Genomic DNA, 19652 nt, shown 5'->3' on the forward strand with positions numbered 1-19652 from the left:
CTTAACGGTGTCACCTTCAGAACCTGGCAAACTAAATTTCCAGTGAAATGTAGCAGTAACATTAATACGCTAGCCTTGCTTGATTTAATGCTCCTGGGTTAGACATACAAATCAGTTCAAAGCAATCTTAAGAATTTCACTACTAAAGCGTCTTTTTGTCCTTTGATTAGTAAGTGCTGAAAGGGCTAAAGTGGTAGCATTGCTGAGCTACTAATGCACAAAAACTGGCTGAGAGTTGTCCATCATTGGTCATGATGCCCATGGGTTGCACTTAACATATCATACTAATAGAAGACAAAGTATAGTTGCTGCAAATTGTTTACGAGGTAGTAAAATCTTTCCCTTGAGAAGTGATCTGTAAGAGATAACGGCGATATATTTTGAGGTGACATGCTTTGCGTACCTAGTCTTTTGCAGGCGAGCCAGGAAACCTTTTCACACTCTTTCACGTTTCCTCGCAGGCTTCTACAAAATAAAAGCGACAATCTTTGGAGATGTTTCCTCTCTCACCTCCTCCGCAGGGGTCAGATTGCTTTCCTTCACACTGCTCGCGGAGCGCTTCCTGGGGGTCAAGAGGCTTATTTTGTTAATTGATTGTAAGCGTTGTATGACAGCTCCCTTGATACTGGTGAACAAGTCTGACAAAGAGCCTGGTCACCAGCAGCAGTGATTGATCTGTGGGATCGATAGCTAGCGGTTAGTGCAAATACAGAAAAGGTTCACGTTGGCTGCTAATGGTGATGTTTGCGGGTTTCCACCTGGCCTAATTATTTTCGAAGGCACTGACAGCTGGTAATCCTTTGCTGTTTATCTTTTTTTGTCGCTTATGGGTAAAAAATGGCACTTGGACTCATCAGAGAGATAAAATTTCCCCTAAATTACATAAAAAAAGGTTGTTTGTTCTGGGGAATTGGTTTTGTTAATGCAACTTTTGTCCCCTTCGCAAACCGGTCTGTTTTCAGCTATGCTGTTTACAACCTGTAACCTTCCATCAGGGCTGTGAGAGGAAGTTGATAAAAGGACAATGAAGGAGGATGGTATTACGATGGAATGTAACAACGCCATAGAGTAACCATTAATCCGCTCCCCTTTTTCCCCCTTCACACTCGACTCATTTGACCATTTCCCCATCACTGCCAACTTCAGGAGCATCAAATTACAAACAAAAAAATCAGCCTTCGTCACAGCTGAGGCTCACACGCGCCAAGTTGGCAGGCTTTGGCGGCGGGCATCATTCGAATGTGTCTGCTTTGATATTTCCCCTTTATCTCCCATGACCTGATAATGTGAACCCTCTAATGAAGCTATTGTGTGCCTGTCCAAAGCCATTGTCTTCCAGAGGGAACTTTCTTTTCTCTATTCGACATGTGCTACCCTCACTGATGAGCACACCTGTAATGGCCACATCTCTGGCTTCTGACTTTGTATGCCTTATCATTGTTCTCAGTTTTGGTCAGTCTCCTACTATCTGCACAGGCAATTTATTCTTCTCTTCCGACGCATTTTCTCAGTTTATCTTTGTAATTGTGGTTGTTTGATGCCCAAACCTGCTAGGACAAAAAGGTTACAAACGCTGATTGAAGTGTTAATAGTCAATGTTTACCTAAAAACAGGAAGTTTATGCATCTATTAACACCTTCATTGTGCAGTAGATTTGTTGTGTACACACTTGGGATAAGAAATTATCACGAGATAGAGCTCACTCTGAAATATCGTGCATACAGTACAGCATATTTACAAGTTGATCAATTCTAGCATGTTGGTTAGATGTCCTGCCTCTGGCATGCTCTGCCCATATCTACACAAAACGGATTATTTTCAGCAGTATGACTGAACCAGACTACTCCTATGGTTTGCAGTATGTTACAAAGGCTAATTTCAGACAATGGCTGATTGTTCTGACATTATCCAGAGTGTGAAAATGGTGAAACAAAGCTCGCATATAATATATTTGGTTGAGATGTCTGTTGTGCTTTAGCCACTCAAAATGCTGGGCTGACTGTGACATACTTTAAACTGGACAGTGTTTTGATCATTGTGATGAAACCAGCTGATTTATTTTTGTCTCCAGAATGTAAAAGAATGTACTTTACCTCCACCGGCACTCATTTGAGTCGGTGTCTGTGATGCTGTTATCGCTCTGCGTACTTTTTGTTACCCTGTTATTGCATGCACAAGGAAAACGTATGTGAAGGTGATTTACATTTATGTCTAACACACTTGTCAGAGACTGAACTGACTGCTCACGTTCATGTTTAAATGTCATATTCCACCGCATTCCCCCTGACAAAGTCAGAGATATTTCTTCTTTATCCATAAGAAAAATAAAACACAGGAGCGTGGATGAGTATGTGACTGCCTTCTTTCATTTTTCATTTCCTTATGTAAACATTGTTGTGTTAGAGGAATATCATTTTTCTAAGATGCAAGAGTAAATTTTTCTTTCATGCCAAGATTTCCTGAAACTCATACCAAGAGTGACACACTCAGTGTGCTCGCAGACAGTGAGAGCCAAGCAACGAAGACACCTTTGATGAAGCAAGCAGAAAAGCCTTTGATGTAGTGTGAGTTTATGAGGCTGATTCCAGCTGCTTTGTGCTCCTCAAGGCCGTCCTCCTACGACTTCTCCCACCAAATTAGAAATGGCACCTGTACACCTCCCTTATTCTTAAACAATCAGCGTTCGCTGTTTTCCTCTTGTTTGTCTGCTGCATTGCCACATAACATATTTGTTCTATTATGTACAGCTCACCGTGGAGGTTGTACAGAATTAAGCAGTGGCAAAAAGAGAACCACGTTAAAAGCAAGTATGGGACAAACATTCGTCTGTCTCTTTTCTTCTATTTTCTTTTCATAAATAGCTTCTAGCTAAATATAAATAATATTGGGAAATATTCTGGGTCAAATTTGACCTTTATCTTAGCCCAGGAATTCTAGGCCCCCCCAAAAAATCCCTTATAATAAGTTTCACTATCAAATTTGGTACCACTGATCTATTCAGAATGCATAAACAGCCTGTCTGACTTTGATAACGGGATGATTAATCCTCAAATAATGCTTCAGAGATCTATAGTGATCAATATTCATTAATATTAGTTGGTACTCAGAACACAAAACATAAAAATGGGTTATTGCTAAACACTCTGTCTATTAAAAGCAGTGGTGGGCAACCTTGCATGTGTGGGACTTGCACATGTGTACTCCACACCCACTGAAATGGCAGCTCAGATGCCTTTATTATTTTCAGCGATTTAACATACAGATAAATAGATAAAAGTCAAATTCAACATAGGGCAGCGTCAATATTTTTTATTTATGTGTGTTTTGGATCGCTTTGAGGAAACATTCTAAGTATATAAGCGTCAACCACTTACCCACCTCTGGGTGCTGGGTGGATGTGTCGATGACCAGCTGTCTCAGTGTGAGAGGCGGGCACACAGTAGACAGACCACTGTCCATCACACGGCCAGTTTAATTATGATATAATTGACCAAGTGGATATATTTAAATTACAGTGATGATACCAAAGTTTAACTAATACGTGTCAACTTAAGCCCTTTTCAGTATTTCATATAGATATGAACTATAATGTTTAGCCATTATGGAATGAGAAACTTTAATTTTTTCATAACATGACATAATTATCATATTTAATTTATCAATATTTATATTCAGTGAAATGCATATGATAGTCTTTTTTGTATTCTAAGTCTTGTCAAAACAATATTAAACAATAAAAGGTTTAATATTGGCCCCTAGATATATAAGACTAAATGCATATAGAACATAAATTTGGCATTTAGTACTTACATAAATGTAGTTTGCATTTGCCACTGATTATATTTTACATCCTTATTAAATGACAGAACTCTGTGTATTTAATACTGTAATTTTCAAGCATGACAGTGCTGGTAAATATTTCTTAAAAGTATAATTGATGTTTCAAAAATGTCCCGTCTTACTTAGTCTATGCTGTTGTTTGTTTGCACAGCAGAACAACATAGTGCGTACAGCGTTGGAGCATTTTATATTTTTCAGGTGTGCCTGCTTATGATGAAGCCACTACAGAAGTCTCATACTATCAGGAAACAGCTGTCCAGCTCTAATCTTTTTATGAGCGATATGCTGTTTTTAATGAAAGCCCTCGCAGCTCTCCACAATCAGCTGGCCATATCAGAGCTTATATTTCATCCTGCTATTGTGATGTCATCACCAGGCGCAGGCATAATACATAATTCCCTGTGTTATGACAAACTGTGGCCTCAGGCCAGAGAGGTATATGAACGCTTTTGGGCCCATGTCAAGTCCATGCCATTTGTGCTGGAACAATCGCTCTCGGCTTGTTGGTTGATCATATGAAATAAGGGCTGGCATCAAACAACAAATAGGTCAGGGCCATTTGAATAAAAAAGTGAGGAAGTCAAACGAATACCTTCTCTCTGTCTCACTCCTTTCCTGCGTAAATGCAGTAGGCTTCATTCTCAAAATAATAAAAAGCAGTGGCATAGTTTTTCTTTCACAGATACCCTGAACAGCTTCAGTCAAAATATAAATATATATTGATATATTACAGGTATATGTAAGTTATATTTTAATTAAACATTATTTGGGTCAACATATACACCGCTACCATTTTTTGTATTTCTATATTCAAGCCTTTCAGAAACCTTGCATCAAAGCATCAGTGGAGCTTTGTCTGGAACAACAATATGCTTTTTATTCAGCAGTTATAGTATTTATTTTACTGTATATATCTTTGTTACTGTCAAGGCTTAAGAGACTGGAGGGAAAGTACTTAATTTTGACAATATGTACAAAAAACCAAAGTGAAAATGTGATTAATGCTTTCACTGTAATTACTGAAGTCATTTGGGGAACATAAATGTACCGAATGGGGTTCATTCCTTGGGCACCGTGAATGCCCAGGGAAACCATCAATTAGAAATACAGTTGTTATTTTTTTGTACTTGTGAATAACGACTGATCCACTAGCTAAAACCAGTGGGTAACTTGTTTCTCTATCTTATCTCAGGTTCTTTCCGTGGATAGAACTCAGCTTCCCCATCTCAGGCTACAGCTGGAGGATTCCCTTACAGCACCTACAACCAGAACCTGCACACGGACAGCTGGGTTGTGTATCACTGCTGAGCTCACAGAGACTACAGAGCTGAAGAAAACAGTGAAGCTGGAGTCCATCCATGAGAGGAGAGACAGGTGAATGATACCCAGGACCTCAACAAGTCTTGGACATATGTCCATACACTACTTTCATATGAAGATTAAATTATAGAACATGATTTTTCCAAACTGACTGCAATCCTAATGCTGAAGATTTGGGGTCCCGCCTTGTTTGCTAAAGCTCTTTTCACAAGCGGGCGAATTAATGCTGCATATGAAATTCTCACTATTGTGATAAAATAACAAAAAATCCTATTTTAAAAAATGAAATCTATCAAACTCTCAAATTACTGTTTGGAAACCTGAGCATAAACACAGGCTGGTAGTGAATTCAGGGAAGCAGAGTGTTTGCTGTTGTTTGCAGTGAGCCGGCCCCACCCTCCACTGGCTTGCTCTCAGCCCCCAAAATCTTTATCTGCTACATGATGCATGAAAGCGCAGTGCCTTCTCAAACAACTTTACATGACCCCTGACCCCATCTGCACAGATGCAATATGGCCTCGCTGCCACCATCCATTTCGGCCTGTGGAGTAGATTCAATGAATTTTTATTATGCTGCACGTGTATGTCACTCGGTTCGACTCTTTCTTTTGATCCTCATCGCCACCAATGTGTCTTGGAAATACATCACTTGAAGATGTTAGATGTTTGTGGCTTTTGCAAAAAAAAAAGAAGAAGAAAAAAAGAGCTCGAGTTTCACGTTCCATCTTTTCATTTGCTGAAATCTAAAGTAAAATCTGCACAGTAGGTAGTACATATTGGTTTTTTTATTTGTTTTCTTACTTCAGATGACAATTCCAGCAGGATTGTGACAGGCAGATTTCCAACCAGGCTTTCTGGCAAACACCAAACTGAAGATAGATTTGAAATTCTGTCCTTTATAAATTTTGGCTATCTCCGTTGAAAATCTGGCATTGTCGTTTATTAAAAGCTTACATGTGTTCAAATTGGTCCTGTCCAACAATTTTTGCTGTTCTGCTGCTTTTGGGCGCCCGGCGTTGGTTTTTGAGTTGGACTGATATTTCTCTGTGTTGAGAAACTTTTTTTTTTCCATGTGAATATTTGCGAATTGAATATATTTCAGGACTGCAACAGTTTGCTTTCTGCATCAGCAGCCTGCAAACTGAAAATGGTGATTTGGGGATCGTGTTTAAATGATGGTTTTTAGGGCTGTCACTCAGTCTGCACCACTGAGAAAAGCCTGTATGTTCATCTACCTTATTCAGTGTCTTTTTTTGTTTCCTTCTGAAGCCTCTCAAATTGTCAGTGCCAGGCAACAACTATATGTTCCCCAGAGGGAGCCCAAATATCCAGGGAATCAGGCGTCATTTAGCCTGTAAGAGCCTTTTTCTTTCCCTGACACTCTGTATTGCCTTTTATTTCTCCCCTCTCTTCTACTCTCGCTATCCTCTCTGCCTCCCAGCTGTACAAACATTCAATCTCATTAGGTGGTCTCATTCATTCTTCCCTCAGCCTCCTCACTTTCCAGCCCACTGTTTTTGATGAGTTTTTAATCTTTTGCGCTTTACTGGACGCTGATGTACAGTATACAGCTCTGTCTGTGTTTATTTTCACTGTTTTTTTAATTTTATAAAATCGGCTCGCAATGCATCTAGTTTTTGAGAAGGCAGAAATCTGAATATAATCTCCGTCCGCTTCTTCACGCCGCGTCTTTAATCGTCTTCCCTCTAATTGCACCATATAACACTTCCTACCTTCCTGACTGTCCTCATCCTCTTCAGCCTTCTCACTAAACTCATATCCATCTCTCTTACTACACTGTCCTCATTTACAGGGATCGAAATCAAAAAAAGAACTTTAAGTGTCACCCTGCTTTCTAGCCAGATTTCATAAGATTTCAGATTAAGTGCTATAGTAATGGAACACTAGCCCATTTATTTTACAGTGATACTATTTTTTAAGAATTAGAAATGATGGAGTTGTTGAGTTCGATTTTAGCGGTGTAATGAAACGCTTCTGAGTGAGTGCACTTTCATTTCGAGATCATATTGGACCATTTGCTCCCTTTACAATTCACAGCCCTGTGTTTTGGGAATGAAACCATTTATATCCTTGCTGGTGGGCCCCAAGCAGATACATTGTTTAACTGTCACAGATGACAGGGATAAAGCAGGGATAAGGACATAGTACTGTAACATGGTGCCGCTGTGCGTATGTGTGTCATTGTAAGCGTTTATACGGCTCTACTTATGAGAGTGACTGCATAGAGTACCGCAGATAAGACTGTCTTTTTACTGCACAGTCCCAGAGTTGTGCAATAATGCGCACAGGGACAATAAAGATTTAAACAAGCACACATGCTGTTTGTGCTTCTGTACCCACAGAACACTATGTGCACAAAGACTGAGTGAATTGAATTGGGGGATTTTTCTTTTAATATATGAACAATAATCTTTCTCAACTGTCCAATACATTTTTTTTTTACAAGAAAAGGGGAGAAAAAGGATTATTATTGTCTGGTAAGTTAAGAGTGAGCAGAGCACAAATAAATGCCATTGCATTGATGTGTGGAGGTAGTTTGAAGAGGATTTAGAGACATTTTAATCGAGAATTCACATCAAATTTACCTTAACTTTCAACGTTTGAAGAGCATAAATGATAGAGTGAGTCATAAGCTACTCGTTTAATTTTCTGGGGTAACTTTGTGGGCTCTTCTGAGCAGATGTCTATGTCTTCATTAGACTTTGTGTCTAATGACGTGCTTTGTCTCTGGGTCTGTGTTTCTACAACACTGTTCCATTATCACTAAAAATAAACTGCTAACATCCAGCAAGGACTATTTGTTTATCATACTATAAAAATGGCGTACTTTATATCCCTGTACATCTTTTTTTTATATCAGTGCTTATGTAATACATTCATACATGTCCTTTGTATAAGCGAGTGTGCGAGAGGAAAGCAGCAGCTGCCAGGATGTGATGACTCAATTTCTTGACAACCCTGGCACTGAGCAGCTATTTGGAAAAACTGAAGGAGATACTGGCTGATGAGGAACTGCAACTGCCTATTAATTTGAGCAAGGGGAGGGCGTGTGGGAAGAAGAGGTCGCACAAAAAAAAGTCTTTGCTAGCTTGAATGTAGAAATCTAACAGAGATAATATTCTATTGCTCCATTGTTTTTTGGTTTTGCTATGGTGTTTTTTGGGGTAATTAAATAAAAGCACCATTTGTTTGTCAGTTTTCCCACAGCAGTATTTTCGCCTACAGCCTTCCCTGATTATCTTAAACTTTGGGCGGCGGAACAAATTCTGTTAGCTAAAATGTGACGTGTAAAACAAATGACTAGCTCCAGGTTGTTCTTCTCCAGGAATGGTGTACCCACTGATGCAGAATGCTGTATTTACATTAAAAATGTATATCACTGTCCTTCAGCTGTTTGTTAACACAGATATCTACTTAGCCAATCACATGGCAGCACCTCGATGCATTTAGGTATGTAAACACGGTCAAGGCAACCTGCTTAGAATAAGGAAATAAGTACTCGACTTTGAGCATGGCATGATTGAGAATGGTCTGGGTGGAAACTCTTTGTTTGAGGTCAGAGGAGAATGATCTGACTGCTTTCAGCTGATAGGAAGGCAACAGTATCTCAAATAACTACCTGTTACAACCACAGTATGCAGAAAAGCGTCTATGAATGTACAACACTTCGATCCATACGGGCTTCAGCAGCAGATTCACATCTGCCAAGAATTGGAAACAATTTGCATGGGATCACTGAAATTGGACAACAGAAGATTTGAAAAACATCGCCTGGTTCAATGAGTCTGTTTCTGCTGTGACTTTCAGATGGTAGCGTCAGAACGAGCAAGCATGGAGCTGCTGCTTTTGTGACATGTGGGGCTGTTTCCATGGCATTCTTTGGGCTTCTTTGAAACAACCAAGCATTGTTTAAATGCCATGGCCTGGTTGAATATTGTTGCTGACCACGACCGTGCTTTTTTATACCGATCTTCTGATGGCTGGATAACACATCATTGGCACAAACTATCTCAAACTGGTTCCATGAACATGTCAATGAGTTCCCTGTACTCAAATGGTCTCCACGGTTACCAGATCTCAATCCAATGGAGCACCTTTGCAATGTGGTGAAACGGGGGATTCATATCATGGATTTTCATCCAAGGAATCTGTATCAACTGGGTGATGTTATCATGTCAACATGGACCAAAATCTCTGAGGAATATTTCAGGTACCTTGTCGAATCTATGCCACGAAGAATCAAAGCACTTCTGAAGGCAGAGTCCAACCCAGCACCTGCTAAATATAACTGATAAGGTGAGTGTATGTACATCTACATTATTGACTCCAAGCAAAAAAGTCCTATCATAGACTCCACTGAGAACTGTTTCAAGGTCATTCAGTGGACATAACAGCTTCCTCCATATGTAGCTTATCTTCATCCAATCCCTGTATCACATCTGACAGAGAGAAAATAGCCACGTTCTATGTACAGTACAACACACACTCGGTAATCTAGTCGCTATGAGATACAGATAACCCCAGAAACCACAGGTAACACACAAACAAATCACGAGAAGTTCACTTTATCAGCAGCCAAAGGAGACCTGGCAACCTGTCTCCGTGCTATTGTTAATCGTTCTTCCTCTCTCTCTTCAGCCTCCATCTGTCTTTCCCCCTTTTCTTCCTCCCATGATCTCTCTCGCTCTCCTCCTTCTCCTTCCCACTTACTCCTTCCCTCTCTCACTCCTTCGTTGAAGCCCACAATTTAATAACCTCAAGTGCTGTCAGAGGAGGCATTGAAAAATGGCTTCTATAAAACATAACGGCCTTAATCAGAGTGCGCCGAGGATTCTCCCTGCTGCTGCTGATTCCACCCCCCCCCCTCCCTCCCTCCCCCCCCAATCCCCGCCTCTAATGAATTAATGTTGAAATATGCAGGGGCTCAGTAGTCATTAGATGTGCGCCGTGAGACGTGATTTAAGATGGCTGCCTTTATGTGTCTGCCAGGCAAGATGGAGCGGGACGGGCCCGGCTGGACAGTGATTGTCTTGACTGACTGAGCCAAAAATGCTTAAGATCACCCTTTGTTGAGGGTGATAAGTTACCGCGTATGTTTTTCTCCCAGCCTTTTGTAGGCCCAAATTGTAGGCCCAACTTATGTGATCAAGAAAAAAAAAAGGCGTGTTCTTTTTGTGTGAATATGACCGTATATCAAGTGGGAAACAGCGATGTGGGCTGATATGTTGAGGAGATTCATTTTCTTTATCCAGCAGCCAGCCAGATAAAGTATCCTTTATCCAGTTAGTCAGGTCTCTCTTGAAGGAGAGACTTTTAATCTCGGTGAGGTTTTTTTTTTTTTTTACGTGGATAAATAAAGTAGCACAGTGTGACATGCTTTAGCTATAGCATACAATCCAGTAATTATATGGATTTCCACTCCTCCCTCAAAGCATAGATTAACCCTTGGATCTGCAATCTTATGGTCTGGTAGTAGCCAGACTGTGATGTTCCTGCTCATAGCTGGGCTAGATCAACACATCGATTAGCTCAGTTTGTGAGGTCATGCATTCACTGCCATTTCTCTTAGCAGAAAAAGCAGGGATGCTACTAAAACAGCTCATCTGTTGACGTGTCCCCAAAAGTTGCAGCCGAATGGAAATCTCGTGACCCTGAAACTGAGAAGGCGACGTGGAATTTCAGCCATCATTAAGGTTTTAAGCTACATCTGTGATTTTCCTTCAGTCAAAATCTTTTCTGCGTTTGCAAACTACTTTCAACTTGAAGCTCGTGTGTATCAAACTGTAAAGTGAGTGATTTTGTGCTGTTTTGCTTACGAAATCTTAATCAGTGTCATCTGATGCTGTAGGATGAGCTATTTTGGTTGAACACTTGATGCATCAACTTAACAGCTGTCAACTGTGTAGAAAAAACTATGTTTTGAAGGAGGATCAGTAATACAATCCAGAAGCGATAACAAAGGAAATTGCTGCCACAGTAAACTGATTTAATGAAGAGAGAAAACCAAAATAAAACACTTTTGCCACGTTGCCGTTGAAGATTCGGGTCATGAGTGACCACAAGTGACAACTTATGATGATTTTTTTTTCAATAAAATAATCTAAACATAACAACAGAACACCAAACCTTGTGAGGGAGAAACATTTCCAGGAGCCACCTCATAATCCCAACACTGATTCAGCAGGTTTAGGCTCGGTGTCGCTCACTGATGTGGACTGAATGTTTTTTCCTTCTCACCAGGTAACGAGCTAGAAAGCCAGCATATAGTTTGTTACACCCTGAGAAGTGAGTGATTTAACGATGGATTGATGTGCTGTGCTACAGTCATGTACACAAAAATCGAATAAGCCAGTCACATGGCAGCAACTCATCTAGGCACGTAGACGTGGTCAAAACAGTCTCTTGAACTTCAAACCGAGCATGAAAATGGGAAATAAAGTTAATTTAAATGACTGAACATGGCTTGGTTGTTGGTGCCAGCCATGCATGTCTGAGTATTTTCAAAACTACTGATCTGCTCTACAACCATCAGAGAGTAGTGAGAAAAGAGAAAATGTGAGTGACCTGCAGTTCTGTGAGTAAAAATGCCTCGTTAATGTCGGAGGGTAAGAGGAGAATACCTAGACTGCTTCAAGCTTATAGGAAGACAACAGTAAGTCAAAAAAACCACTTGTTACAACAAAAATATGCAGAAGAGCATCTCTGAATGCCCAACACGCCAGAAGGCCTACAGCAGCAGAGGACCACACTGGGTGCCACTCAGCTGTCAGCTATGAACAGGAAACTGAGGCTACAACTCACCAAAGTTGGACAACAGACAACTCTTACCTGGTGTGATGTGTCATGATTTCTACTGCGACATTCAGTTGATTTATTTCAGGCAGAAAGGGTGTAGGCAGCTTATACACCCCTACCTCTCATACTAATAATATATTTTTAGCCAACCACAAATTGGCAATACAACAGAACATAGTATTTCATAATTACTTTAATTTCAAAACTTTAAACATTTAAACATGATGAAAGTTCCATTTAACTTCAAAACATTACTGTTGTTATTCCATAAATTTACTCGCGTAACAGGAAGCAATGCCAAAGTCTACCTGAGTATAGTTGATGATTGCTTCCAGCAAATCTGCAGCAACTGCGTTATGCCATTATGACATTGTTTTCAGCACCCTGTTGAATCTGTGCCACATAAAATTAAAGCAGTTCTGAAGGTTAAATGGTGTCTGACTAGCAAGGTGTGTCTAACAGAATATCAGTGGAGTGTATTTGCACTTAATGCAGTTTTAGGATTCATACGACACTGTTCTGTTGACTCTTACCTAAGAGTCACTGCACCACAGGCTGCCTGGACCTTGATTTGATAATAAAAGAAGAAATACTTTTTGAGCAATGATATTTTTAATGTAAATAATTTGATTAATGTAATTAGCATTCTTTTGCAAGTCTTATGCACTTTGCACACCGTGAAAGCCTGTGTAATTTTACGACTACCTCGCCTAACGAGGTAATGGCAACATACTGATACCGTAACATGTTCTCGAGGAGAAAACTAAAGATGTTATAGCTGTTAGTCATACACCTCACCGCTGTGCTCCACAGAATTCATGAGAGCCACGATACGTCAAGACAAGCCTTACCATCAAACGCTCTTCAGACAGATATTAAAAAAGGAACATCAAAGTGAAGATGCTGTAACTTTTCTGAGCATTTTTTTTGACAATGTTTCATTACTGCTGGGCAGGTCTATAATCTATTTCCTTTGAGACTTCCTTCTTAAGTCAAGATCACACAATTATGAGAGCTCTCATTCTGACGGCGGGGCGGAAATTAATTAATAAATAAACACTGGATTTTTACATTCATCAACATGCGGTAAGAATAGCTCTAATTATCACAGGTGAATTAACACTTTCATATTTGTGTCAAAAAATTAATTGTATCCCTTAACAGCAATTCCCAGGGGAAGTTAAAGAAGAGAATGGGTAAGGTAAGAAGGGAAAAAAGAAAAACAGTGCGGACCACCTAGAGTGCTAATTGCTGCTTTCAAAGCCTTGCATCAGTGTTACCGTCTTTCTACGAGAGTGTACAGTGTCCCACAGAGAGATGATGTAGGTAGAACCTTGTTACAAATACATAGATGTCAAGTCTTGATCTACAGTACCTGGCAGGGAAGTTCTCTTCATCTTCACTTAACCAGGCAAGTTGACCGAGAGCGAGCTGTATTTAGAGCAGCAGCAGCTGTGTGGCAGGCTTCCCCTCATTTTGGGCAAGTTATAAATCTTAGCTTTGAACGTGATTTTGAGTGTGTGTTTATTCACGGGTATATGTATCAGTTATAGCAGAAGCTTCCTGTCCCTGCTCCTTTCACTCGTAATGTAGGGCTAACAAGCATGACAGGGAATACCGAGTCTCTCAGTAACGAGCTTCCTATGGGGAAGCAGAGAACCGATAAGGGTCAGAGACATTGTAAGGGAAAGATTCATCATTTGAATTCTGCAACACCAAAAATAGTGGCTATATAACACGTGCCCCACCTCTGTCCACCAAAAAACAGTTATCTCCAATGTAACAGCCAAACCAGCCAAATCAGTCAGTTGTGCTGTTGCACTGCCATAACAACAGGGTACGATTTGACCTTACTCTTCTGTGTCCAAAGAGTTACAAATGAGACTGGGAATTTTGTGTATATTAATTCCTCCACTGAACTAGTTGAAGTTCACTAACATTACAGTGGCAGCAGGACTAAAAGACCGATTTCAGACCATCTGCTTTAGGATCACTCTGGTTCCTGAATTATTTTGGTTGGGATGGAAAAAAGCTGTATGTAAACTTAAACCTTAATCTTTAACACGATGCTAAAATGATCTGTCACACATTTAGAAAAGTTCATTGTAAACAATACTTCAGTAACTACAGTTCCAGTCATTTGTTTCCTCATTAGTCTTTTGATTTTTGCTTTCAGGTTTTCTGAAAATCAGTTTCCAAATCAAAGTGAGATCTGAGTAAGTGTGTAAACAGCAGGTACACAGCTCCAGCTTCACATACTGTAAGTGGGCAGCTCCTCTCTCTCTCTCTCCTTTAAATCTTTCAGAACAGAAAAGATGACTAAAGAAGAAGCCTGAATAACTATTTGACAAAATGCTTCAGACTCACTCACCTCTTAATGTCCCACCTTATACTGTTTTTTGTGAGTGACAGAATTGCTGAGTGGACATGCCCTATGTGGGTGCTTTTGACCGTTTTCCTTTTTGAGTGTTAATGTCTGAGTGAATATCCGTGTACCTGCGCTGTGACTGAATGACAGAAGGGGTGAGAGTGAGTGAGGGATCACGTCATGCATATAGTCTGCTTGTGTATATGCATGAAGTGTGTACGTGGTCAACCCACTGGTGAATACCATTGCATTAGCTAGGCCATTAGCGCATTTAGCTGTCTGTAATGCCCGAGTGTTAGTGACACGTTTGGGTCCCCCTTCCACTTAGGCACTACTTTTGACAGACAGGACTGACATGCCAGATGACAGTAATACTACTGTGTGGTAGCGAGCATTTTTCTCGTTGACATAAAATCCTATGAAAAGACCAAAGCCTGTGTAGTGTATTTATACTGACTGAGAACTGTTAAAAATGAACAAATGAGCCACACAGATTACAAAGCACATTGGCTCTAGAGCATATTTTAAGCTAATTCCTTATACACCGTTCCTTTGCTATAAAAATATTTACTAAAGTGCAACGTTTGCCAATAAAAAAAATTCCTAAAAAAGCACTACTGGCTGCTGTTTAGTAAAAAATCTTTTAAGTAAAAAACATATTTGTGAGTTATGTTTCCAACAAGAGTAAATGGGAAGTTAAAATGCATTCATACAGTATAGCACTGAGAAACATAAGTAGGCACGACGTGTGAGAAATTACATGCACAAGACTATTAAAAAGTAATAGCTGTCTTCCTGATTTTATATCTTATTTGTCACATTCACGTGTTTCAGATCTTCACACTAATATTATAATTAGACAACGATAAAAGATAGCATGTCCAAAATTCAGTTTTTCATTCAGTCAGTCTATCCAAACCTGGCCCTGTGTGAAAAAGTAATTGTCCTTAAACCAAACTGGTTGTGCCACCCTTGGCAACAAGAGGTGCAATCAAGCGTTTGTGATATTTCGCCCACTCTTCTTTGCAAAATTGTCCACACTAACGTTTTCAGTCGCTTTCACAGAGTTGCACGTCCACATTGAAACAGCCGAAACGCTTACGTTCCAGTCCTGTGAATGTGTGAAACGCAAGAAGATTTGATCTGCCTCATTTCTGTTTGCCGCTTATTTACTTTGCGGCTCTTTGGAACGTTGCGGCAAAATGTTGAGGAAAAGGACCGAGTTTTATAAATGGACTAACAATGAGGTGGAGTTGTTGTTGCGAGTAACACAAAAGTACAAAGTTGCAAAAGCGAGTGAGAATTAAAGAATTTGAAGAAAAGCTATCTGGAGCATGTACTGATATTAATCTTTAATATGGCTGTCAAAATTCAAAGCAAACAAAACAACTGCTGTATAATGCCCTCTGCTATCTTAGTTTAATTGGTCACATGACTGCATCATATGACTAACATGCATCATCGTTTTAGAAAGTCTCCGTTTTCGCTGTCCACACTGCGACGCGAAAGCACCGTTTTGAAATGTAGGCGTTTTCGAGAGCGTTTCCAAAACGCTGCGCTTTCCTTCAGCGAAAACGCCGTCTCAGTGTGGATGGGAGGCCAAAACGGAGAGAAAACGATGCATTTTCAAATAAAAACGCATTAGTGTGCACGTAGTCTGAGTCTAAACTTTAACTGTATCCTGCTGCTGTAATGAATAAGTAAATGCCCAAATGTTAGACGTCTGTGTGAAGTACCATACATTGACCTGTGAACAAACAATTTCTTCCTTTTTTTGTTTATTAAGCTACCAACTCCAAGGACACACTTTATTTAAGCACGTGTTAAGTTAAACTGTAGCTACAGTGGGGCAAAAAAGTATTTAGTCAGCCACCGATTGTGCAAGTTCCCCCACTTAAAATGATGACAGAGGTCAGTAATTTGCACCAGAGGTATACTTCAACTGTGAGAGACAGAATGTGAAAAAAAAATCCATGAATTCACATGGTAGGATTTGTAAAGAATTTATTCGTAAATCAGGGTGGAAAATAAGTATTTGGTCACCTCAAACAAGGAAAATCCCTGGCTCTCACAGACCTGTAACGTCTTCTGTAAGAAGCTTTTCTGTCCCCCACTCGTTACCTGTATGAATGGCACCTGTTTGACCTCATCATCTGTATAAAAGACACCTGTCCACAGCCTCAACCAGTCAGACTCCAAACTCCGCCATGGCCAAGACCAAAGAGCTTTCGAAGGACACCAGGAAAGAATTGTAGACCTGCACCAGACTGGGAAGAGTGAATCTACAATAGGCAAGCAGCTTGGTGTGAAAAAATCAACTGTGGGAGCAATCATCAGAAAATGGAAGACATACAAGACCACTGATAATCTCCCTCGATCTGGGGCTCCACGCAAGATCTCATCCCGTGGGGTCAAAATGATCATGAGAACGGTGAGCAAAGATCCCAGAACCACACGGGGGGACCTGATGAATGACCTGCAGAGAGCTGGGACCAAAGTAACAAAGGTCACCATCAGTAACACACTACAACGGCAGGGAATCAAATCCCGCAGTGCCAGACGTGTTCCGCTGCTGAAGCCAGTGCATGTCCAGGCCCGTCTGAAGTTTGCCAGAGAGCACATTGATGATACAGCAGAGGATTGGGAGAATGTCATGTGGTCAGATGAAACCAAAGTAGAACTTTTTGGTATAAACTCAACTCGTCGTGTTTGGAGGAAGAAGAATACTGAGTTGCATCCCAAGAACACCATACCTACTGTGAAGCATGGGGGTGGAAACATCATGCTATGGGGCTGTTTTTTCTGCCAAGGGGACAGGACGACTGATCCGTGTTAAGGACAGAATGAATGGGGCCAAGTATCGTGAGATTTTGAGCCAAAACCTCCTTCCATCAGTGAGAACTTTGAAGATGAAACGAGGCTGGGTCTTCCAACATGACAATGATCCAAAACACACCGCCCGGGCAACAAAGGAGTGGCTCCGTAAGAAGCATTTGAAAGTCCTGGAGTGGCCTAGCCAGTCTCCAGACCTCAACCCCATAGAAAATCTGTGGCGGGAGTTGAAAGTCCGTGTTGCTCGGCGACAGCCCCAAAACATCACTGCTCTTGAGAAGATCTGCATGGAGGAATGGGCCAAAATACCAGCTACTGTGTGTGCAAACCTGGTAAAGACCTATAGTAAACGTTTGACCTCTGTTATTGCCAACAAGGTTATGTTACAAAGTATTGAGTTGTATTTTTGTTATTGACCAAATACTTATTTTCCACCCTGATTTACGAATAAATTCTTTACAAATCCTACCATGTGAATTCATGGATTTTTTTTTCACATTCTGTCTCTCACAGTTGAAGTGTACCTCTGGTGCAAATTACTGACCTCTGTCATCATTTTAAGTGGGGGAACTTGCACAATCGGTGGCTGACTAAATACTTTTTTGCCCCACTGTAGATTTAATGCTGCAATCTGATATTCTTAAAGGAAACAGTGGAAACGCACACAACATGGTATAATTAAATGCAGAGGACGTCACCATTAAATGTAATGTTGATAATGATCATGATAAATGCATGTAGGCCATTTGTGCATATAAGTTTGATAAATTAATTCTCTGGCAAGAGCCAAAGCCTGTGCCACACCACGACACCGACACATCTTGCAACATCCCCCTTCCCAAGCTGCTCGATTGTTGTTATAACTTCGGGTATAAGGTAAAAAGAAATCTACACCAATGCCTTACTTCATAACACAGAATAGTGGAAAAAAATGAAAAAGAAAACTTAATGGAATTAAAAAAGAAGAGGTGACAGAAGACACTGGGCCCAAACTGCAGTCTGCTGTCTAGCCTTTGAGCAGCAATGGTGACATGCATGTACATTCCATCCCAGAAACCCAGCTGGATGTTTCTGGGATCTCTGACGTCAAGTTTAGTCAAATCTTCGGCAATGTGGTTAAAAGAAATATCCACACCAAAAGAAGAAAAAGGTGCCTTACTTCACAACAGAATACCTTTTTAAAAGAAGGATAAAAGAGAGGGAGCAGTTGAAAGAACTGTTTCAGAGAAAGTGAGGGCAGGTGCGCACAAGTCTACACAAAGGGGATGCAAGCAAATACTAAAAGTTGAGAAAACAGAGGAAGCTCTAGGCAATCGAAGAGGACACAAACAATAGATTCCTCCAAAAGAACATAAGGAACCCCACTTTGAAGTAACATCTGAAATCTATCCCATAAACCCATCCACTCCAAAACAATGGTTGTCTCATGGCTTGAGTGACTCTGCAGGAAGAGAACTAAATTAATGAATGAAATTAAATATTCGAACTAGTACAGAATACTTAATAGAGAAAGCAATGTGTAAATGGATAATTGAGATCTTCACCATTAACATGTGACAAAGCCTTAAACAGACAAGTGCATCTACAAGCAAGGAGGATATAAAAAATAAAGTAGCTAAAGATGTCATTTAAAATTGGTTATCTGCTGAATTGTCTTTTATCTGTAGACACAACACTGGTTCATCTGATGAGTTCTGTGTTTTTTTAATGCTTGAATAAAGTCTGTGGTTTAACAAAAATAAATAAATTCTTTGTAAATGGTCAGGTATAAGAATAGGACTAAAAAATCCAAAGAAAAACATTTTTTAAGACCTTCAGAAAGCTTGGAGAACGCTCAAGCGTTCTCTGGACTCCTTTCTCTGGGCCGATTGCTGCCATTGCTACACCTCAGCAACTAGATGTACCTAGGGGATAAATTTGAAAATCCTTACTTCCTTCTTAAGTTATTAAAGTCACAAGATGTTTATAGACAGGGGTGCACATAAGTGGTCCGCAGGTGCGCATTCGCTGTCAAAATAAAAGACGCGCACCAGATAAAAAGTTGCAACGCGTGTTTGTGTACACATAAAAGGCACTGTTTTTGTCTGCTAGAGTGGGATTTTCATGGCATATTCTGCACCACATCTCTGTGCGTTCATCATTTGTTTGAAGCCAGCTCACCTCCTGCAACCACTTTTCCGAGAATACGCTGTTCTTTTGCGGTTCGGACTCCTCTGACATTTCTTTGGAGGTGGAGGAACACCAAAGTAATTGCTTAAAGGAGCTTGCTTCTTCGACATCTTTAAGAGTTCTAAACAAATGTCTGTCCTCCTGAAAATCTTATGTACGCGCACCTGTGGACCACTTATGTGCACCTCTTTTCATCGAGCTTCACATCAACAGAGTTCTCCAGTTATCATGTTCATAAAATCAGGTGTCCATACCACTCACCCAGCCAGGCTTCCAACTCCTTGGAAGCACAATATAAAGAAATCTG

At 40.4% G+C, this 19652-nt stretch overlaps 1 protein-coding gene across 1 annotated transcript in view; it reads left to right on the forward strand.

The window, feature by feature from the left end:
* The first annotated feature begins 5035 nt into the window (after nucleotides 1–5035).
* Nucleotides 5036–19652, forward strand: part of LOC146493198 (teashirt homolog 1-like) — a 76068-nt gene continuing 61451 nt past the window's right edge. Inside the window, exon 1 of the mRNA XM_085148460.1 lies at nucleotides 5036–5214. The gene's annotated coding sequence lies outside the window, so the exon portion shown is untranslated. The remainder of the gene's footprint in view (nucleotides 5215–19652) is intronic.

The sequence above is a fragment of the Neolamprologus multifasciatus genome, chromosome 22 (genome assembly GCF_963576455.1).
Source record: "Neolamprologus multifasciatus chromosome 22, fNeoMul1.2, whole genome shotgun sequence".
Lineage (NCBI taxonomy): Eukaryota > Metazoa > Chordata > Actinopteri > Cichliformes > Cichlidae > Neolamprologus > Neolamprologus multifasciatus.